This window comes from Adiantum capillus-veneris, chromosome 13, assembly GCF_014529385.1.
Source record: "Adiantum capillus-veneris isolate H3 chromosome 13, ASM1452938v2, whole genome shotgun sequence".
Taxonomy (NCBI): domain Eukaryota; kingdom Viridiplantae; phylum Streptophyta; class Polypodiopsida; order Polypodiales; family Pteridaceae; genus Adiantum; species Adiantum capillus-veneris.
Genome location: NC_140943.1, coordinates 61,959,615 through 61,983,840, shown reverse-complemented (window position 1 = coordinate 61,983,840; position 24,226 = coordinate 61,959,615). Strand labels below are relative to the sequence as shown.

The following is a 24,226-nucleotide window of genomic DNA, read 5'->3' as shown; positions in this document are numbered from 1 at the left end:
GTGTCAAAGGGTGTCTGGAACATTGTGCAGGGCATTGATGTACGTCCTGGTTCTGAGGATGTAGGCGATGTTGCAGGTCTTGCTGCAAGGATTGCAGCTATTGGAGTTGTTTTACCTACGGCAGAACAAGCTCGTTGGGATGTTAAGGATGCGTTGGCTCATGCATTGATTGCGTTGTCTGTGAAGCGCACCATCATTCCTCACATCCGTTCAGCAAAATGTACAAAACAAGCTTGGGATATTTTAGCAGGTCTTTATGCAAGCCACAATGAGGCTAAAATTGCTTTGCTGCGTAAAGAGCTGGAGTCGAAGATTATGCATGAGGAAGATGATATGGAAACTTTCCTTGCTAGTGTCAAGGATATCAATGAGCAGCTTATTTCTGCAGGTGAAGTCATTTCAGACAGTTCCCTTGTGCAGACTGTTCTTGATGTCTTACTAGATTCCTACCAGACTTTTGCTAGTACTTGGAGACTGATGACCCAAGGAAATTCTGAAGTTGTCAAGTTTGATGCATTATGCACATTGTTGTTGCAAGAGTCACTTTCTAGAAAAAATAGGACTAGGCAGCGTGCAGTTGAACAGGCTTTTATTGCTTCTCAAAGAAAGGGTGGTAAGAGTAATACAGCCACTTCTTATGGTTCTGCTGCGAGTGGAAAAAATTATGTTCCTAATGCTTCTGCTGGCAGTGCTTCGTGTGGCAATTTTGGTGATAAGGGCAAAAAGAAGATGCGTTGCCATTATTGTAAAGCTAATGATCACTTGATCAAGTCGTGTCCTAAGTTGAAGGCCAAAGAGGCTAAGAAGAAAGAGGGTGGTTCCACTGCAAATGCTAGTTCCACTACAAATGTAGCCATTGTTGAGTCTTCTGTGAAAGGAGACTGTGTTGCTGATGTTGATGCAGAATGGGCTTTTAGCGCAGAGTGCAATTACAATCCTGCTGTCCATGATGCATACTTGTCAGTTGCTGCAGATTCACATGTGTGGTATTTCGACAGTGGTGCTACAAAGCACATTACCTCACATCGTGAATTGTTTACCTCTCTCGAGTCTGTCCCTCATGGGAATTCAGTCACTTGTGCCAACAACGCCTCTTATCCAGTTCAGGGAGTTGGAAAGATCGTGCTCACTGCTGCTAATGGAAGTTCCTTCACACTTGTTGATGCACTTTATGTACCTGGGATCAAGAAGAATCTCGTGTCTGTATCCGCACTTGCTAGACTTGGACTTGTAGTCAAGTTTGTGGATGACAGATGTACAGTTCATGATCTCAGTTTTGGTGATGAAATTGTTGCATCTGGGCTTTTGTGCCGTAGGCTGTATAAGCTCACTTTGTATGATAAGTGTGGACAGAATTTTGCAAATGCTGTTGCAGATTCAAGGGCTATTTCAGATGCAAAACTTTGGCATGCACGTTTTGGTCATCTGAATTTTTCCGGTTTGCTGCGTTTGCAGAAATCTGATATGGTTGCTTCTTTGCCGCCTCTTGAAGCACCTGTCAAACATATTTGTGAAGGCTGTATTTTGGGTAAGATGCAGCGTTCTAAATTTCCAAAGGATGGTTCAGTTCGGGCCAGATGAAGGTTGCATCTTGTGCATAGTGATGTTTGTGGGCCCATGCAAACTCCGTCCTTGGGCAATTACCTGTACTTCGTGACTTTCATTGATGACTACTCCAGGCATGCATGGGTGTTTCCGTTGAAAGAGAAATCCGAAGTTTTTATGTGCTTCAAACAATTTCTGGCTATGGCTGAAAATGTCTCGAAATGTACTATGGGCACCCTCTGTTCCGATAGAGGGGGGGAGTATATGTCTCATGAATTTAATGCATTTCTGGCTAGTCGTACGTGGGATAAAACACCAATGTATAGTGCCTTATACACCTCAACAAAATGGTGTTGCTGAGAGGAAAAACAGGTCACTGACGGAAATGGCACGATGTATGGTCAAAAGTCAAGCTTTGCCATATTCTTTTTGGCTTGAGGCCATCATGTGTGCCACTTATGTATTTAACATGTGTCCTACGAAAGCTTTGCAGTCTATTACTCCATATGAAGCATGACATGATAGAAAGCCTTCTATTGAGCACATGCGTGTTTTTGGCTGTTTGGCATATGCTTTGGTGCCAGAAGTGCAGTGCAGAAAATTGGATGATAAGGCTGTCAAATGTATTTTTGTTGGTTATAGTGCTGAAAGCAAAGGTTACAGGTTGTATCATCCGCAAACAAAACGTATTCTGGTTTCTCGGGATGTAGTGTTTGTGGAAGATTCTGTTCAGCCCTTGCTGTCATGTACTAGAGACAGTAATGTAAGCTCACAGGACATTTACGACACTTTGTTGCCTCTTTTCAGTGGTGGAAATATGAATGTAAGTTTCAATGAGGAAAATGTACAGCCTATGGGGGTTTCTGAAAATGTTTTAGATTACTCTATTACTGATGCAGATGTACATAATGTACTTGATGAGGGAAGGGCTAAAAATGAACAGGCTAGAGGTATGCCAAAATGGCTGGTGCACACTTTGCGTGACAGTAAATTGGATGCACCTTTGACTAGTCGTACTCGTTCAGGCTCTCACCATGCATTTTATGCATCAGATTGTTATGCTTTGGCTGTGTCTAGCTTAAATGATGTTGAGGAGCCTCTGACTTTTGATGAAGCACAAAATTCAAAAAATTGGATGGCTGCCATGCAATTAGAATATGATGCACTTATAGAATATGATACACATGGACTTTATGTGATTTTCCTCCTGGAAAAAAGGCTGTTGGACGGATACACCGCGACGGACGTCAGCACAGCGAGAACTCATCTAACATGTAATGTCAGCTAAGGAAGAAGCTCGATCCGCAGGCGCGTGGAAGCAAGCATAAGGTGTCAACCTACACTCGACCGACTCCTAACCAATTCCTACAGAGGTCTCTACCAATCGTCTAAGTCACAGCCTTCAAGAGTGCAAGAGAGGAAACTTCCTACAATGCTTTCTAGAGCCGAACACCCATCAAACAATCTCAAAACACCATAGAACTTGAAGGAGACCCTACTAATACCAATAGGTCACTCTCCCTAAGGTCTATGAACCAAAATCCCGACCCAAAACACCCGGTGCAGAAACACGTAGGATGTCTGGCCGAAATCTGCAGGTCTTCGTTTCCAAAATTTAAAGTGCCTAATGTGTAGTTCTACTCAATGTGAACGCGTGGATATGCTGCAATGCAAAATCGGACAACGTATGCTCACCCAAACAATCGATGAAGCTCATAGAAGGAGCTCCCAAAGCCGGACCGTACGCGTGCAATGTTGGTGTCGGTGCATAGCTCTAGTCGGGGGCAACACGCTGCGCTTCTCCGCACTCCATTCCGACCACCAGAGCACATGTAGCGTCAAGACGAAGCTCACACTCTCTCTCACGTACACAGTACGCTCACTCACAGACTTCAAACTTGTTTAAAAATGACAAGAGATCTTTCATTAAGGTCAAAAAGTGGTATATATACCTTACAATGTCTCAAACACTAAAGTTCCAAAATCAACCATCTACTCAATCTAACTATCAAAACTGAGATACAATCTGGATACTTCTGTAAGTCCCAATAATTACAAGGTGAAAAATCAGGTTTTCCTCAATGAATGAATAATTACAAAAATAATAGTTCTCCGAGTAGTTAGATGCCGTGGGGTGTGTCCAGCTTCTAACACTCCCCCCCTCCTTGCTCATGTCGTCCCCGACATGGCCTTGATCTGCTGCTTCATCTGATCGTTTTCCGCATCTTTAGCAGTGATTCGTACCTGGCATGTAGGTTGAGCAATGTTGGGCCAAAGATATCTATATTCTTGGTGAAGAACCCCGTATAGAATGCTTCTTCAAAAGCCTAGAGGTGGTAGGATGGTAGAAACATGATTCTTTGATACAGCGCATGTATCACCTCCTTGGAAGGCTGACCTGACAGATCATAAGCACATCTTTATGTATCTTGGAAGAAGAATATGATGTCGGTCACCTGGCCTGGCTTGAAGGTCTCGAACACTGCTAAGATGGTTCTGCAAATCTTCCTCATCATAATGCATGTAAGGTCAGGTGAGGCAGTGAACAACTTTATGGCGCCCGTTAGGGTTTTCACTATGTATTGGACACTTATTCTCTCACCTGCCTTCACGCTCGGCAGCTTTGGGTAATTCAGCCAAGTGGGTTGGCTTCTTTGCAAAATTTCTTGTGCCTTCCACGTCCTAACCCTTGGTAGAGGACAGAAGTTGAGGTTGTCTTTGATATGTTTGGGTGCCTCTACCAAGTGGATTAGGTATTGTGGGTACTTGGTAAGCCAAGCCTTCCTCCACTTTGGCTGAGAATCCACTATAAGCTTAACTCCTTCTGGCTTTGAGGTGTCTGCATTGTAGAGAGGTTTCGTTGGCTCTTCTTTGATCTGCTTATTGTTGTTGCCTCATATTTCAGCAATGGATATGGGAGAGAGGGTTGAAGCCACTCACGCCTGAGAGTGCTGGCGTCGATCTTCTGAATTGTCATAGATTTAAAGACCCTCTGCTCCCATTCCAAGGCTTCCTTCGTGCTTTCTCTTAGCTCTTCCTCTATTGCCTTACGCAATTTCTCCTCCTCTTCTTGTGTTAGATCATGTGGCTCTTGAGAGGATCCTGCTATGCTTTCCTCTTGCATGTGTGTGTCCACAGGATCTGCCACATTTTCGAGGTCGATGCCCTCATTGGCGGCTGGCCCTGAGCTTTCTTCCTCTCCTCCTTGCTTGCCTTTCAACTCCTCAATTTGCTTGAGGAGTGTTTGCTTTTCTGCTTCAGCTTCTCCGCCCATATTCACGAGGAGGTCATTAAGTTCAGTGTTTACTCTTTCCGCCTCCTCGAGCTTTTTCTTTATGCTTTCCACTTCTTCTTGCAGGGCTTTTTGGCCCTCCTCCATTCTTGTTTGCATTACGATAGAACCTTCACCCATCATTAACCTCTTTTTTTTCTCGAGAGTCAGCTCCTTCTGAAGTTCTTGCATTTGCTCTTCATATAGTTGACTCTCGGAAATGATTTGAGTCGAGCTCGTAGCTCTGACTCTAGCAGGTGATGCTCGCAACCTCTGGATGGTTTGATCTTTGACTTTTAGTTAGTCCTTGAGCTCAAGGACCTCATCCAGGCTTGCTTCTTGTTCTATCTCTACTTTTCCTTTGGCATTTCTCATGGCCTCTACTTCTTTTGATTCTTCAGCCAGCTCAGATTATCCATTTCTCTTTTGGCATCTCGCAATGACTTGCTGAGCTGCTGACACTCTTCTTCAGCTGCTTGTATTCTTTTTTCTGCTGCCTCATTTGCTTCTTCCATTGCTTGGCAGTTCTGTAGAGCCGTTGCCAAGTTGGCCTGCAGGTCATCTTCTCTCTCTTTTTGCCTTTGGCTTTGTGTTTGCAGAAAATCTACTTCCTTTTTGATCTGTTCTTCAGTGGCTTTGAGAGTTGTCATTTCTTTCTCTGAAGCCATGGATTGTGCTCGCAATCCAGTTAGCTTTGTCATCACCACGTCCTAGTCATTGGAGGGCGTGTGCAGGTCTACCGTGTCGGTAGCAATTTCTTTTAGCTCCATTAGCCGGATGCCTTGCATCTGTTCTTTATGCCTTGTCCTCGCCAAGTCAAATGCGACTGTGGCGGATTCTTCCTTTGTATAGCGTGCAGCTAGCAGGTCCAAAAATGCGAAGTAGGCCTCATCTAATCCTTTTTGCTCAGACTCAGGCTTGGCCTCTTCCTTTGGCTGAGGTTCCTGCCTTTGCTCTTGCTTCTCAGCTTCTCAGCTTCCTTTGGCTGAGGTTCTTGCCTTTGCTCTTGATTCTCAGCTTGCCTTTCATCTTGTTTGTCCTCAGCCTCCTTATCTTCTGGTGGAGGGCTGCTAGGAGGTGGTGAGGGCGGTGCTAGGTTTAGGGTTGTCTGGTTAAGCAGCAACTTTGCCCTTTAAGTCCCTGTCTGCTTTTGTTTTTCTTTCTCTTTCTTGGCTTTCCTGTTCATCTAGCAGTTTCTGCCTTATCTGCTCTACTTCCTCCTCTGTGAAAGGGACATGGGGAATGTTTTCCGCTGCAGCATCAAGAATCTCGAAATTCTTGATATAATCTTCAAAACGGTCCCTTTGCACTCTTCTGGATGATCCGGACATGGACTCGAGAGATGGCTTTCAGAGTTCGTTTAAATCACCCTTGAGGGCGCTCTCCGCTCGGAAACTCTCCATCAGCCTCTCGAGTCTTGCTGCTTTCTGAGACCTGGTTTCTTTGGTCGGCACTTGAGCAAACTCCTTCTTTCCTTTCTTTTGCTCGGGTCGCTCCTCTTCAACTGGCTCCAGCCGTCTCTTCAATCTCGTAGCCACCCTGGGTGCCCTTTGCGGCTCATCTTCCTTGTCTTCTTTTACTCTCAGCCAATCATTCTGAGATGGGGGTTCATGCCACCTTACTTTAGCGTGTAGTGCCCCATATACCACCTTGGTGATCAGTTCTCCTAGCACTATGTAGGTTGGCTTTTTGTTGCCCATTTTTACTAAGCTGTCATGTATGTATGCCGCATAGTTGATTATCTTTGGGGTGCCTTTTGTCATTGCCCAAGTAAACGTTGTGGCAATTGCACCTGGCGGAATCCTATACTTCTGTGGCCTATTAGTGCACATGTGGAAGTACTCATTGTACAACTGGCTCATAATTGCCACTTTTGGGTTGGCAATGTCTTCAAAGGTGTAATTTTCCTTTTTCTCCTTGTATACCTTGAATTCATCCCTTCTTTTTGTTATACTGTCTCCCTCATTGGAGAGGTCTAGTGCATGGGCTACAACCCGCTCTGTGATTATGATCTTTGTATCTGGTCTGCCTTGTAAATCTGTTACCTTGGCCACTCCATCCTCTTTGATGCTTGTTACAAACTCCCATACTCTTTTGATGTCCACCCCTACCGGTATTGCTTCGAAGTAGTTGTGGAGGTCAATTTTCTCCAAGTAGCCGGCCATTTTGCTTTGTACAAACTCATTGAGATCTCTAGGCAGCATTGGTGGCTCTATGGCATTGCTTTCATTTTCCTTGAACACTCCCTAGTAGATCTTTAGGTCATTGGACTCTAACAAATTCTCTTGTATCCAGGTGTTGGTGGGCTTTAGTGTTCCCTTTGGAATGACAAAGGGTTCCACTTCGTCCAGATAATCTTTGATGGTCATTCTTTTCTTCTTTGTCGGTGACTTCGAGGCCGCCATAGATCATGTTGCACTCAGTAGTCCGTAGTTAGCATTTTTTCCATATTAGCTGCGAAACTGAGTTTTACTTATCCAAATGACTTGAAAATTGAAAATAAAGCTTAAAAGAAACTTGTGAAGCTGTGCATGTGCTCACTTTGCAAATTTGGCCAAAAATTTCCATCTAGACATCCTACGCGTAGGATGTCTTTTTCATCAGAATTGGTTTATACTTGACATGCAGGTAGTGTAAGGCTCATGGAACATAGCTCTAGGCTTGGATTTGAATTTGGATATCAAAAAGTGGATTTTTGGGGTCATTCAGGATTTAGGTCATAATTTGGGTAGAATGTCCATCATAGGTAGCAATTGATGTCCAAATGGGTTAAAAATTGGTATATGGGCTCATTGCACCATGGTATTGGCTCCCATGATGTCATTCTTTGCACAGAAAGCTAAATTTATGCGGGAGACATCCTACGCGTAGGATGTCTTTTTCATCAAAATGATGTGAAACTTGTTCTGTGGGTTGTCCTTGGCCTATGGAACATGGCCATGTTCTTGGATTTGAATTTGGACAAGATTTGATGCTTGTAAGACTCTGTGAGGTGTTTTTGGGCTCAAAAAGTGTATGTTGAAGGTGTTGGGGGTCAAAAGTGATTAGAATGGCTTCAAACTTGACATATGGGCTCTTGATGATGAGGTAATTGGATCTGGAATGATAAAACATCCCTTGCATGTCAAAAAGGTCAATTAGACATCCTACGTGTAGGATGTCTATTTCATCATTTTTTCTCCTTGACCACACAAATTGTTTGCTGATGTGTTGGTGAATGTGTTGTGCAAGTTTCATGGGATTTGGACAAGATTTGGTAGGTCTTTAGCCCATTATTGCCTCTATACTGTGACTTTGCGTTTTTCCATGCATATGAGGTCAAACTTGGTCCAAATGTGATAAAACTTGGTGTGGTGATTTTTTCAGTGTTGGTGCTCCCAGTGCTTGCCCTTTGCCCCCCTAAGTCCCTTTTGAGCCTAATTTCAACAAAAAAGTCAAATGGATAGAGTATAACTCCATGTGTGGACTTCAGAGTCTCCGAGCCGTTTTCTGACTTTTGGAGTGCTTTTTGGCGATGAAATTTCTCGATGTTGGTCTCCATAGATTCTAGATCCCTTGGGGATCCTTGCCGTATGGTTTTCGTCGACTTTGGCTTCACCGGAGCTCCATTTGGCAATTTGTCACTCTAGAAGCACCCGTGGTTGCATTTACATACCTTTGATGATTTGTGGTGGTCTACCACCATAGGACTTGGTTGTTGATGGTCTAGGAAAGCCGCTCGTGAAGTTTGGTGGCAAACAGACTTGCAGTTTGGCCGCAAGTGTAATTTGACGCTTTGTGTGCCTGATGCCGTTTCTGAAGTTTTAGTGCCGCTTCGGGTCACTTTTTGGTCATGCGGGTCATATAGACTTGTCGAGCATGTCGAGATGCTCCTACCCATGAATTTTGGTAGCATTTGGTCGCCGTTTCGCCGATTTCCCATTTGGTGGCCTCTTGCGGGTTTCTGGGAATTAGGGTTTTTCCCGATGGTTTCTTACTACCTTTGGCTATCCAGGACTGGTCTCCTAGACTAGGGTAAGCTTCCGATGAAGTCTTGTTGCTTTCGGGTTAGCCGTTAGGCCGCCGTCTCTACTTGTAGGTCTCTACCGCTCGCTTTGTGTGTGACCCTTACGCTAGTTTTCGCGACATAATGACAAACATGCGCGAAAAGCTCAAGGTGGTGAGCCTACCTCTCAGGTCTGGAGCTCGTCCGGTAGTCGTGCGCGTCGTGGAAGCTGCTGGAAGGTCGATCCGCTCTAGGTGGCAGAAGCTCTCTCCACAAAGTCAATAGTGAGAATGAGCTAAAATTGGGGTGAAAATTTCTTATAATGGAGGTCCCCGAACCACTTTTCATGAAATTTGACATGTGCTCCTATCTTCTTGCGAGATGCGGTTTAAGCTCAAAAATTTCTTGATTTGGACTCCATTTGCTTTGTTTACCAGAAATTTGGCATTTCGGTCAAAACCTGTCGGTCAAAACCTGGCCAAAACACGTTTTTCGCTCTAGTCTCATAATTGCACCCCCACTGTACCATAGGTTGTCCTATAGTCACTGATCATCACCATATTTTTTGTTTTTCATTACGACTGTTTTTCACCTGCTTTTTGTATTTTTGAAGTTTTTCTGCCGAAAATTAGCAAAATTAAAAGGAAAATAGAAAATCAAACCCAAAAATCATAATAAATCACAAACATCACCGCAACACATTATATACACTCACATGCAATTTTTATGGCCGTATTTCTTCGTTTTACCAATATTTTGCCTGAAAAATGGCTATTTCTACTTATATACACACACCTAGGGGCTTGATTTGGTGTTTGGCCCCATATACCTATAGATTCATGCTGTATAAGGGCATGTGTACTTGGGTTACTCTAGAAAATTTCGCAATCAAACAACAACCCTTAAAATAGTCGAAAATCATGCCCTTTTTGGCTATTTCTGTCATTGGTTCTGCATTTGAGAGTGCCTCTAGAATGCCTCCCCCCCTCCTAGAAAGAGTCCTCCCGGACGACAAGGTATCTCCTCGGAGTATGTGGCGTGCATAGGTTGAAAAAGTTGTGCTAATGCCTGGCCGATTAATGTGGCCCTATTTTATGCTACTCTGTCAATGCATGGAAAAATTAATGTTGTGCAAGAGAAGAGAATAAGCAAGATGCTTATTGGCATTTGCCGTCGAGGTTTGATGCTTTCTTTGCAAGTAACAGCTGTAGCTCTACTGCTCTCTCTTTAATTGTCTTTTTTGCAAAAGGCAATTGCTTTGCCGACACTGTTGACTGAGTCGTAGCTGTTTCTAAGGATAGAATTGGCTGGGATGTAATGGTTATGGGCCTTATGACCTTGGCTTTCCATTGGTATTGTTGGTTTGTCTCTTTCTTGTTTGCCACTGGTTTGTCTTTCATCAGCATCCATATATGTCGGTTTTCCTTTTTGAAATGCCGCTGTCTGCTTTCCATTGTTGCTTGTACTGAAGGTAATTCCTTTGGCTTTTGCTTTGGTATCCAAATGTGAGTGACATTTGGGTTCTGGCTAAGCATTTTCTTTGGGATCCACATCTGTTTTATGACCTTGGTTTGTGGTTTAACCGTCTGCTTTGTTGGAATCCTTTTGTTACATTGTTGTTTGTCTGCCATGTCATTTCTATCTTTCCGCATCTATACTTGTTTCCCGGGTTTTGGTAGCCTAGATCTTTGCATTGCAGCCGGTGACTTCATATGTCTGTAATTAGCATGGTTGGCTTTTACTTGATTGTTTATCGCCGGTATCATGTTCTTTAATGGCATTTGTGCTTTGGGCTTTGTTTCCATTAATTGCATGGCTTGCAGTTGATCATGCTTGTATTGCTGAGCAAAAGCTATCACCTGTTGTTCATGTTCATGTTGAATTTTGACTGCCTTTGCTTTCCAATCTATCTGCACATTGTATGCTTTTTGCCAAGGTTGCCCCAACATCATTTGGTGTTGTGTGCTTTCATCTGTCACCACATAGAATTTGTGTGGATAAATATATTGATGTATCTGTACATGCAATATAGTCCATCCCAATGTTTTCAATGGGTGTGATGTGCTACTTTCCAACACTTGAGGAGTAGGATGAAGTTGACCTGTGACTTTGAGCTGTTGGTATAACCCGTAAGAGATCAAATTTGCTTGAGCTCCCGAATCAAGCCATGTTGTTGATTCAACTTGATTGCTGCCCATTTTTACCGTAATTATTGGCTCCACTGTTTCCTCCTCCAGCTGCGTCAGTCGAATGGCATTGATTTGCAATGGTGTCCCACTTTGTTGTTGTTGTCGCAGAAGCCGTCTTTTTGCAATGCGTTCTTGTGCTTCGGCTTGAGCTTCCTCCCGTACTCTCTGCTTTTCCTTCGTTCTTTGTTTTCCTTGATGAATTTGTTGGAGCATCTCCTGTGTGAGTGGTAGATGGCATTGTTTTCTTTAATGGCATTTGTGCTTTGGGCTTTGTTTCCTCAGTCGACATCCACTAATCCAGTTTGGCATTTCTTCACCTGCTAATGTAGCAAGCTTGACAGTACCACTTTGTGATAGATCACTAATCACAAATGGTCCCATCCCTCGCTTTTTAAGTTTCTTGGCATGTTGCTTCAAGGTATAAACAAGTACGTAATCACCTGTTTTGAACTCTTTGGTACACACATGTTTGTCAAAAAATTCCTTTTGTCTTCTCTTTTTAGAATATATTGAAGCGACAACTCGTAAAGCGGAGTTCATCTAGCTTTTCAAGATCATCAATCCTTGAAGAGAGCTCATGCCATGTCCATTCCAAGCTTTTTGCTACTCGTAGAGTTGGGATTAAAAACTCTATGGGTAGTATAGCATTTAGGCCAAATACCATGTTGTATGGTGTTGTTCCTATTGATGTTTTGTAAGCTACCGTGTATGCCCATAGTGTTGAGTGTAGCTGTTGATCCCAATCTGTTCTTGATTCTGACACTATTTTAGTGAGAACCGTGTATAGTGTTTTATTACTGGCTTCAGCTTGCCCATTGGCCTGTGGATGGTATGGTGCGGATTTCCTATGTATGACCATGAATTCCTCTAGTAGACATTCAATGACTGCATTGAGAAAATGTGTTCCACGGTCATTGATAATTTCTATTGGTAACCCATAACGTACAAAAATATTTTCATACAAAAATTGTGTCGTGGTGCGTGCATCAGCTTTTTGTGTTGCTTTGGCTTCGACCCATTTTGTGAGATAGTCCGTAGCCACAATGATATATTGGGTATGGGTGCAATATGCAGGGGATGATATAGGTCCCACAAAATCAATGCCCCATTTTGCAAATGCTCTTGCTCCCATCATTGGCCGTAATGGCATCTCATCTCTTTTTATTGGCATCTTGGTGCGTTGACATGCATCACAACGCTTTACAAACTCTTCAGCATCCATGTGCAATGTAGGCCACCAAATTCCTGAAAAATGGCCTCCACTTATTCCGCTATGTGCATGTTCTAGAATCAACAGGTATTCGCTTTCACTTGCACAGATTCTAAGTTGATTGTCCTTTCCCCACTTATAGAGTTGATTCCCAATTAACTGAAAGTCGCGAGCTTCCAGCTCTATAGCTTTTTCCCGTGCTCTTGTTGTAGACATGTAGTAGTGTTAGTGTGTATACGCGCTTCACCAGGGGCACTTTTCTCCCACTGGGTTTTTCCCCCTGGACATCTGGTGTGAAAGGACACCTTATCTCTTAGGGTTTCATATAAGCTTTGTAGCTCTAAGTTTGTATATACACAATTATTATTCCAATACAGAGAGACAGACTACAGAGATCTCGTACACAAGCTCTGTGTCTTCTGCTTCTCCATCTTCTTCCTACTCTGAGTTGCTGTCTTCCTTCTGTTTCCTGTTTCATCATCTTCAACAATTGGTATCAGAGCAAGGTGATTTCCAGAGCCTCTACTTGCGTTTTCGCGTCCGCGCGCGCAATCGCAGTTTTCAGGCAGTTTTCGGAAAATTTGTTCGTGGGAGCATCCTCGACGTTCCGGGAGTATTCTGACCAGGTGACCTGGAGTTTTACCCCCCTTTCGAAGCCGTTCGAGCCCTCAGAATTTCGTTCTGAGCAGCGTAGCAGAAGTTACTTTTCCGAGGCGTTTAGATCAAGAGGGTGTGCTTTTTGACAGATTTTCTTCAGGTAAACAGTTCTTTTGGGAAGCAGCTTGTCTTAGCTTTGTGCTGAGATTTTGTGTAGAGTTTTTCTTGGATTGGAGAGGAGATTTGTGAATCTCTTGGAGGTTCTTTTGCTCTCTTGTGTGCATCTACAATATGGCTCAATCTACGGAGAAAGAGATTTTTGGTGCGTTTACATCCGAAGACAAATTGGATGGTACCAACTATTCTCTTTGGTCTTTTATGGCCAAAAATGTTTTGGTTGGTAAAGGATTGTGGGATTATGTATCTGGAGATGAAGTTCGTCCAGGTAGCATTGCACCTGCCACGCCTGGTCGTGGTGCAGCTGTTGGTGCAGGACCCTCACAAGTCACTCCAGAGCAAAAGAGATGGGATACTAAAGATGCACAGGCTATGGCTGTGATTGCCTTAACCATAAAGAGGACAATCACACCACATATCAGATCTTGCAGAACTTCTGAGCATGCTTGGAACACTCTGCAAGCTATGTTTGGAGGAAGAAACGCTGCCAGAATAGAGTTTTTGAAGAAACAACTTGACAAAATACAGATGGACGAAGGTGACGATATTGTCGAGCATCTTACAAAAATCAGGGATCTTAAAGAGCAATTGCTTAGCATTGATGAAGTGATTCCAGAGAAGGACTTGGTTTCCAAAACACTCAATTCACTACCACCATCTTATTTGACTTTTCAGACTTCTTTGACTCTGTCTTTGCGAGCTAATCCTGACCCTCTTCATTTTGAAGAGTTAGTGGCTTTGCTATTGCAGGAGGATCAATCACGTAAGAACAAGTCTTTACAGGTGGATGGTATGGATCATGCTCTTGTTGTACAGAACAAAAACAGGGGTAAAGAGAGTGCTCATCACTCCAAGTCTAGTGCAGGACAATCTTCAGAGAAGTCTAAAGGTGATTCAGACAAGTCCAAGAAGAAAGGTAAATGTCACTACTGCAAGAAACCTGGTCACTACATTAGTGAGTGTAAAAAGCGAATTGCTAAAGAAAAGAAGAAAGAGTCAAGTTTGGTTGTTTCAGCTTCTGGTGATTCTTCTACAGCTAAAGAAGAGTCTGCAAACTTTGTGCAGGATTCTTATGCTTTTGTAGTATGTTCAAATTTTTCTGCTTACAGTGTTGACAAGACACAAATGATTTGGTACTTTGATAGTGGTGCATCCAGGCATATTACTTCAAGGAAGGATTTGTTTTGTTCATTGGATGCAGCTCCAGCAGGAAAGAAGGTGACATGTGCAAATAATGCTTCTTATCCAATCAAAGGCGTTGGTAAGATTTTGATTACCATTTCAGATGGTTCAGATTTATGCTTGCCAGATGTCTTATATGTTCCAGGGATCAAGAAGAATTTGTTGTCTGTATCCTCTCTTGCAAAAAATGGTCTTCGGGTCATTTTTGAGGATGACAGATGTGTTGTACGAGATCGAGAGAATGGTTATTCTCTTATCACTACAGGTACGCTGGAAAATGGACTATTTGTGCTAGATCGTTATGAAAAGCAAATTCAGGTATGTATTGCAGAAACAAAGACTCAGGCCATGCAGGATGCTGAGTTGTGGCATGCTAGATTTGGGCATGTTAGTTATGGCAGTTTGATGACTTTACAACGTCATAATATGGTGCATGATTTGTCTTTATTGGAGATGCCACCAAGACATGTATGTGAAGGTTGCGTTCTTGGAAAGATGCACAGATTTGCATTTTCGCAGGATGGTTCAGTTAGAGCGACACGAAAGTTGCAGCTTGTACACAGTGATGTATGTGGTCCTATGAGGACGCCATCTATAGGAAACAGCCTTTATTTTGTGACCTTCATTGATGACTTTTCCAGGTTTTGTTGGGTGTATCCACTCAAAGCAAAGTCAGACGTGTTTGCAGTTTTTCAACATTATGTCGCCATGGTTGAAAATGAAACAGGTTGCAAAGTACAGACTCTTCGTACCGATCGAGGAGGTGAATACATGTCAGGTGCATTTAAGGATTTTTTGGGAAAGAAAGGCATTAAACACCAATGCACTATGCCATACACACCACAACAGAATGGTGTTGCAGAAAGGAAGAACAGGTCTTTAATGGAGACGGCTAGATGTATGCTCAAGGCTAAGAGTTTGCCTCATAAGCTATGGATGGAGGCAGTTGCTTGTGCAGCACATGTTTTGAACAGGTGTCCTACTCGTGCCTTGAAGACCATTACTGCATATGAAGCTTGGTATGACAAAAAACCTTCAGTCAGTTATCTTCGTGTTTTTGGTTGTCTTGCTTATGCTCACATCCCTCAGCAGTTACGTGGGAAGCTTGATGATAAGGCAATCAAATGTATATTTGTGGGGTACAGTAGTGGAAGTAAAGGTTATAGACTTTACAATCCTGCTACAAACAAGATTTTTGAAAGTCGTGATGTAATTTTTGCAGAAACTACTGCTCAACCTATGGTTGCTTTTGATGTACCTCATATGCAGACACATGATGTATTTGAAGGTTTGCTTCCTTCTTTTGTGGAGAATCAAGAATCACAACAGGTTGATAATCTTGATCAATCTTTTGATCAGCATGTGACACCTCATGATGTAGAGGAAATTGTGCGTGAAGAGCAAGAAGTTCTCAGGGAAGAAAGAACCTTACCTAAATGGGTTCAGAAAACTTTGCAGGATAGCAAGTTGGATGCACCGTTGCCACGAAAAACACGTGCTGGTACTACTTTTGGCAGAGAGCAAGTAGATTTGGCTTGCTTTAGCACTCTTTGTGATGCAGATGAGCCTGATTCATTTGAACAAGCTTTAGAGTGTGTTCAGTGGAAAGATGCTATGCAGCAAGAAATTGATTCTATTCATAAGAATCATACATGGGATCTAGTGGACTTGCCTACAGGTAAAAAGCCTATTGGTACAAAGTGGGTTTTTAAGGTAAAAAGGAAACAAGATGGTACTGTTGACAGGTACAAAGCAAGGCTTGTGGCAAAAGGCTATGCGCAACAGAAAGGCATAGATTATGATGAAACCTTTGCTCCTACTTCTCGTGCGTCCACAGTTAGATCACTAGTTGCAATTGCTGCTCATCATGGTTGGAAAGTGCATCAGTTGGATATCAAAACTGCTTTTTTGAATGGTGATTTGCAGGAAGAAGTTTATGTAAGTCAACCAAGTGGTTTTGTTGTAAAAGGTCAAGAGAAAAAGGTATGTAGATTGCGTAAAGCTTTGTATGGTCTCAAACAGGCTCCAAGAGCATGGTATGAGAAGATACATACTTATTTGATTGGCCAGGGATTTCAGAATAGTCCAACAGAAAGTACTTTGTATGTCAAAAAGAGAGATGGAGTTCTCATTATGCTAACACTTTATGTGGATGATATGCTTCTTACAAGCAATACTGCAGATGAAATTGAAGCGTTTAAAGATGCTTTGAGAAAAACCTTTGAGATGTCTGATCTTGGTTTGCTACATTATTACTTGGGTATTCAGTTTGTGCAATCAGAAGATGGCATATACATGTTGCAGGCAAAATATTTGCATAAAATTTTGGACAAGTTTGGTATGCAAAATTGTAAGCCAATCTCTACACCCGTAGAAACTGGATCAAAGTTGAGCATGCACGATGCTGGAGAACCTTTTGATGTACATACTTATGCAGCAGCGGTTGGTTGCTTGATATATTTGGCAGGCAACACTCGTCCAGACATTCAATTTGGGGTTTCACAAGCAAGCAGATTTATGCACAGCCCAGGTATGCATCATTGGCAGGCTGTGAAGCGCATACTTCGTTACCTTTCAGGTACCCCTAATCTTGCCATGTTCTTTCCAAGGGGGGATATGTATGGAAAGCACAGTTCTATGCAGCTTCTTGGTTACAGCGATTCAGATTGGGCTGGTGATTTTGACACACGACATTCCACAAGTGGCAATTGTTTTTTCTTGGGAAATGCATGTATATCTTGGCTAAGCAAGAAGCAACCCACAGTGGCTACATCAACTTGTGAAGCTGAGTACAGGGCAGCTTTCACGGCAACAGTTGATTGTGTATGGATACGCAGGTTATTGGCAGATCTTTGTGAGTGTCAACAGGCACCCACTACCATTTTCACTGACAGTCAGAGTGCTATTGCAGTTGCAAGGAATCCAGTATTTCATGCAAGAACAAAGCACATAGAGGTTCACTACCACTATGTCAGGGAAAGGCTACATGCAGGGGAGATCACACTAACTTACTGTCCTACACAGGATAACATTGCAGATCTATTTACGAAGGCGTTATCACGAGAAAAGTTTGAAGCTTTCCGAAAAGCTTTGGGCTTACTCTCATACACATGATGATCTGCTACCTTGTACGGATTCACACTATCACTACAGGGGGGATTTGTAGACATGTAGTAGTGTTAGTGTGTATACGCGCTTCACCAGGGGCACTTTTCTCCCACTGGGTTTTTCCCCCTGGACATCTGGTGTGAAAGGACACCTTATCTCTTAGGGTTTCATATAAGCTTTGTAGCTCTGAGTTTGTATATACACAATTATTATTCCAATACAGAGAGACAGACTACAGAGATCTCGTACACAAGCTCTGTGTCTTCTCCTTCTCCATCTTCTTCCTACTCTGAGTTGCTGTCTTCCTTCTGTTTCCTGTTTCATCATCTTCAACACTTGTGATGTTCTCAGGGAACATCCTGGTGGTTAAGAAGTCAATGATATATTGACTCCATGTAGGTGCTATGTTTACCTGAAACAAAGTTGCGTGATCCACTGGTCGTTTGGCACTACATATCGTACAATTGGTAACATAAGAATGTGTATTCGCATACATAGTTGGCCAGTAAACCTGTAACTGTTTCAGTCTCTGGTGTGTCTTCACTGTTAAACAATGAAATGCACAACCCTCGACATGTGCCTCTTCAAGGTAGCATTCAAATTCTTCCGGATTTATACATAATCGTAGGATTAGGTCAGATTCAAGATGATACAGCCGTCCTGCTATCAACTGTAAGTTTTTTGTTTGTCGATTTGTTTGCTGTTTGGATCTGTATTCCGTATTATCAAACTCACTTCCGAAGGAAAGGATGCTAACAATTTCCGGAGACCATTTGGGTACCATTTCAATGTTGAAAAGATAAGCATCTGGTATGTCATTATCTACCCCTTCAGGAGCTTCCCCGTTGTGTATCCTTGAAAGATGATCTGCTCGTAGATGGGTTTTACCCTTTTTTACCACCACTGTGAAGTCAAATTCTAGCAATATAATAAACCAGCGTACGATTCTCCCTGTATTGCAAGGTTTATTTACTAGGTACAAAAGAGCTTGATGATCTGTGAAGAACATAAATTTGTTTGCAAGCAAATAATGCCGAAATTTCTTTACAACATAAATCATTCCTAACCCTTCCCTCTCGGTGGTTGTGTAGTTCTTTTCTGCACTGTTTAACTGTCGGCTCGCATAGAAAACCGGAAAATCCATTGTTCCGTCTCTAGGTTGAGCTAGAATACTTCCGATGGAATATGCTGAAGCATCAATGTGCACATGGAATATCTTTTCCCAATCTGGTGCCTTTAGTACAGGTGCTGATATAAGGTTTTCCTTCAGCTTTTGGAATGAAGTTTCACACTCCTCGGTCCACTCGAAATTGACTAGCAAATGATACAGAGGTTGTGCGATAACCGCATACATGTATATGAATCTTCGATAATATCCGTAGTGTCCCATGAAGCATTGCACTTGTTTCGCATTAGTAGGCTTGGGCAGGTCTACAATGACTTTGACTTTGTCTAGGTCTGTGGTTATGCCATTTCTTGAGACAATGTGCCCTAAGATTTGTCCTTGCTTAACCATAAATACACACTTTTCTGGGTTAAGACAGATTCGATATGTCCTGCACTTTTCAAAGACCTTTTGCAAATGGTCCATATGTTCCTCTCGCATAAGAGAGTGTACACACAGGTTGTCCATGTAAATTTCTAAGAATATTCTTAGGTATTCCTTGAATGCGTTGTTGGAATTAGGGTTGCAGAGAAACACACACAGCTTGAAGAAGACGAAGGAAGCTCAAGGCACACAATAGAGAGTGTGTTACTTAGTGTGCAATGGAAAGATAGATATCCCTAGAGTGATGGGCGTATATACAATGCACGGGGGGAAAAGCCTCCTAAAGAGGGAAAAAATGCCCCGGCGGTCCCAGTGAGTTCATCACTGCCACATGTATATGGTAACAAATCCCCCCTGGAGTGATGCGGTGAACGAGAGCTGGCACATGAGTAAAGGGAAGTGCCATGCCCTGAGGACATGATCAGTCCACAAAGGGGAGTAAGCCCAAAGCTTTGCGGAAAGCTTCAAGCTTCTCACAAGACAATGCCTTTGTGAAAAGATCTGCAAGGTTGTCCTGTGTTGGGACATAATCCAAGCTGATCTCTCCTCCTGAGAGCCTCTCCCTGACATAGTGGTAATACACCTCAATGTGCTTTGTGCGAGCATGAAAAACTGGGTTCCTCGCAACTGCCAATGCGCTCTGACTGTCAGTGTAGATAGTGTTGGCAGTGTCCTGTCCAACACCCAAATCAGCCATAAGGCGTCTGAGCCATACACACTCAACCGTAGCTGTGAAGACTGCCCTGTACTCAGCCTCACAACTCGAAGTGGCCACAGTAGGTTGCTTCTTGCTCAACCATGATATACTTGAACTGCCAAGGATGAAACAAAAACCACTTGTGGACACTCGCGTGTCAAAACAACCAACCCAATCTGAGTCCGAAAAAGCATGTAAGTCTGGCGGCAATGATCCCCCCTTGGGATAAAACAAGCCAAGATGTAAAGTGCCACTAAGATAGCGGAAAATTCTCTTGACAGCCTGCCAATGCTTAGACCCTGGGCTATGCATAAATCTGCTGACCTGTGAGACTGTAAACTGAATATCCGGCCTCGTGTTGCATACATAAATGAGGCAGCCAACAACAGTTTGGTAAAGAATGACATCAGCAGGATCGCCAACATCATGTAGACTCAGTTTCAAACCTGTTTCCATGGGAGTGGCAATAGGTTTGCAATCCTCAAGTCCAAACTTACATAGCAATGTCTCTATGTAACTTTTCTGACACAAGGCAATACCACCATCACAGTGCTTAAACTCTATACCCAAGTAATGATGCAACATCCCCAAATCTTTCATCTTGAAAGTAGCATTCAAATCAGCCTTAAATTCAGCAATATGTCTCTCATTTGGTCCAGTGATCAACAAATCATCAACATAAAGAACCACAATGAGAAGTACATCACCCTCATGCTTTACATACAATGTGCTTTCTGTTGGACTGTTACGAAAGCCTTGTTTGACCAAATGAGTGTCAGCTTTCTCATACCAAGCACGAGGAGATTGCTTCAACCCATACAAAGCCTTGTTACATTTGCACACTTTGTCCTCTTGTCCTTTTATGACAAAACCATGAGGCTGCGTTACATAAACTTCCTCAAATATGTCACCATTCAAGAAAGCAGTAACAATGTTTGATTGATGTGCATCCCAACCAAAATGAGCTACCAATGCACATAGAAAACGCACAGTAGTCATACGACAAGTGGGAGCAAAAGTATCTTCATAATCTATGCCTTTTTGCTGTGCATAACCCTTTGCAACAAGTCAAGCCTTATGGCGATCGATCTCACCATCCGGCTTGCGTTTCAACTTGTAAACCCACTTCTTATCAATGGCCTTTTTGCCAGGAGGCAAATCACATAAAGTCCATGTGTTATTCTCTATAAGTGCATCATATTCCGATTGCATGGCAGCCATCGAATTTTCTGAATTTTGTGCTTCATCAAAAGTCAGAGGCTCCTCAACATCATGTAAGCTAGACACAACCAAAGCATAACAATCTGATGCATAAGATGCATGGCGAGATCCTGAACGAGTATGACTAGACAAACTGTCACGCAAAGTGTGCACCAGCCATTTTGGCATACCTCTAGCCTGCTCATTTTCAGCCCTTTCCTCATCAAGTACATCATGTATATCTGCATCAGTAATAGGCTGATCTAAAACGTTTTTAGAAACCCCCATAGGCTATACATTTGCCTCATTGGAACTTACATTCGTATTTCCACCACTGAAAAGAGGCAACAAAGTGTCATAAATATCCTGTGAGCTTACATTACTGTCTCTAGTACATGATAGCAAGGGCTGAACAGAATCTTCCACAAACACTACATCCCGAGAAACCAAAATACGTTTTGTTTGCGGATGATACAACCTGTAACCTTTGCTTTCAACACTATAACCAACCTGTAACCTTTGCTTTCAAACTGTAACCTTTGCTTTCAACTACAATCTATGATTGGAAGCCAAGACTCCCTGCTGCTTCCAATTGTGACAACACATAGACTCTCTCTCTCTCTCTCTCTCTCTCTCTCTCTCTCTCGCTCGCTCGTTCTATGAGAAATAAGAGAAAATTGACTCTCTTAAGTTCTATGAGAAATAAGAGAAAATTGACTACGCTTGATTTATTGTAATAAATACACATGCAATTCTTTTTTAAAAGTCCATCAATGCCATGAAATTAGGCCATTTTACAGACACTTATTGAGGCTTGGGACGTCCACTAGGAAATATGCAAGATAGCACGTGCGAACAAAATAAGGGACTTATAATTAGGTACGTTTAGAGAAAAATGTGTGAATTAATTCGCCTCTTTTTACACATGAGAATTGTTCTAAAAGTTCCTAAACGGTGAGGGGCCAGGTTTGCAAAAGGTTTGCTTTTGAGGGTTGAAAAAGCCGAAGGTTCTATAGATGTTCTATAGCAATGCCCACCTAGTTTCAGATTGTAGAAGTTGTTTCTGAGAATCACAAATACTCCGAATTGACAGATTTGCTGGAGCAAGTGATGGATGGAGGTTTCTCTATCCATGATGATAAGAGTCAAGTTAAACGACATTGGGTTCTTTTGAATTTAGATCTGGTAGTAGACCTATAATGACAGAAACAGATGCTGCAGCTCGGAGTGTGGATGTGAAAGACATAAAGTTCTTCATCAATTATAAACATGATAATTATTCTATCCTATGAGAACTGTTCTCCGGGATGTTGAGGGAGGGTTGAAAAAGCTACCTGCGCGGTAGAGCGAGAGAGAGAGAGGTTTTACTGTTGCACCCCGGTTGGGAGATCAGAACAACTCATCGCTGCAAGAATGGAAGGCAGCAGCAATCATCGAACGTGGGCAACAAAGGTCAGAGAAAAGAGCACGTCTGATGACGAAGCTGGGCCCGCCGATCTACGACGCGCATTGGGACTCAAACTATGCCCTCTACTACCAACAAGCCCGCAACTCCTTAATCTCCGCCAGGTATCCAACTCCTCACACCCATCGTCGAGTACTTAGTTGCCTGTTGTTGATCATCCTCCTGTGCATCGTGTGTGCAATACATCTACAGCTTGCTTCTTTCCAGACGACCTTCTCTTGATGATCTTCGCCAGACTACCCTTGGTAGCCGTAGTCAAGCTCCGCATGCTCAATCATTCATGGCATGAGACACTCCGGAGCAAAGAGTTTCTCCTCAATGCAACAAGCAGAAACAAGCGGAAGAGCGTTGGCTTGTGATGGGAATGCATACAACTGGCAGTTCAAACATTTTTGCCAAGCAATTTGTGGTGTATAGTACATCAAACCTTAAAGATCATCCATTCACCTTGCCCCTCTCTCCCCTCCTCCGTCCGCTTCTTGGGTGTGATGGCGAGAATGTGCACTTTTCTGTCAATGATTGGAACTTTGTATCCCCTTCCGGTTTCCTCTTGGCTGGTGATGGTCCTCTTTTATGCGCCATCATCAAACAGAAATATACTTGCAAGAGACACCGACAGTCCGCCGAGGCTCCCTACTCTCATCAATGTATTTGTTCTCGTGGCATGTACTCCTATCCTAAACAAGGCAAGCTCTTTCGCGAGAGAATCATTGTAGTTAATCCTCTCACAGGTGATTCTAAGATTTTGCCAAAACACTCAAAAAACTTCTGGAGCAACCGCAATTCTCTCACTATGTTGTTTAACGAGTCCTCAATGTCCTATAAAGTAATTCTTGGCCTCTTCCACTTGACGTATGCTGTGATCTATGACTGTCTCACAAATTCCTGGGAAGAGTTGCCACTCCTGGTGAAGTGACTTTCACCAATGTAGGAAGTCTCGTATGCATGACATGTATGGATCATGTAGATGAACGTGCAGGGGACTTGGATTCTATATTTGAAGGAATATGTCCACTTCCTCTTGCTTATGATCTTGATAAAAATACATGGCAGCTTCTGCCCGCCAACCATGAGAAAGTAAACTTTATGGGTCTCTTTTCATTCAAGCCGTCAGTGAAGTCTCAGATGTGAAGTCATAGGAGTAGCTTCAGCCCAAGTTGCTCTTTGTAATTATCATCATAATTACGACTGCGTCCAGGGAGAATAAAGAGTCGTCATTGAGGGTAGATGAGAAGCCTCGCTGCAAGATAACTCCTTTTGCCATGCAAAGACCAAGGCAGCGGTTAATACGAGTATGAGAAAAATCACTTCAACGAGCCCAATGCCCGCTATAATATTAGCCATGGAAAAACACAGATTCGACTTTCGTTAAGAATTAAGGAAAAGATGAGAGATCATCAACCCTTGAGCATTTTGCGTTCATTTCACCTATTCAATTGCGAAAGGATAAATTCAAGATGCTTATCCCTTCCAATTCGCTTAGTGCCACTAGGAGGTACCAGCAGGGAACAATTCGAAAAATATTGAGAATCTCAATTGATGCGAGCACAGGTGGAGATGTCATGTGAGAAATTGACGGCGAAGGCAGCTCATGGGGGGTTGTTTACGTCCTTCAAGTGTCTAGCCGCACATGTGTGGAAGGTGGCAGGTAGGCCGAGAGCACTCAGAGCAAACAAGGAACCTGTGTAGGATTACTTCTTCTATATTTATGTGGATGAAGTGCCGTCACTAAAGTGCACTGGGTGAAGTGGTTAGTGCAACGCCCCCCTTGAGCAGGGAACTCTCTTGCAAGAGTTCGAACCCTTTCCGGGGGGGAGTTTTTGGTTGTCACCCATACAAGGGCTGGTTTCGGAGTGGAGCATCTCCCAAGATTCCACCAATTGAAATAAACACGAGCCAGTAGTACCCCCTATTCGCTTAGTGGCATTATTGATCAATTTTTATTTTTTAATTTATGCATGACACTTCAAGCACACAAGACACGAACATCTCTCTCTCTCTCTCTCTCTCTCTCTCTCTCTCTACACACACACACACACCTGAAGATTTAG

General features: G+C 42.9%; 1 pseudogene; it reads left to right on the top strand.

Annotated features, from left to right (window-relative positions):
- Positions 1-23,306, top strand: part of LOC147444121 (uncharacterized) — a 183,138-nt pseudogene extending 159,832 nt beyond the window's left edge.
- The last annotated feature ends 920 nt before the right edge of the window (positions 23,307-24,226 follow it).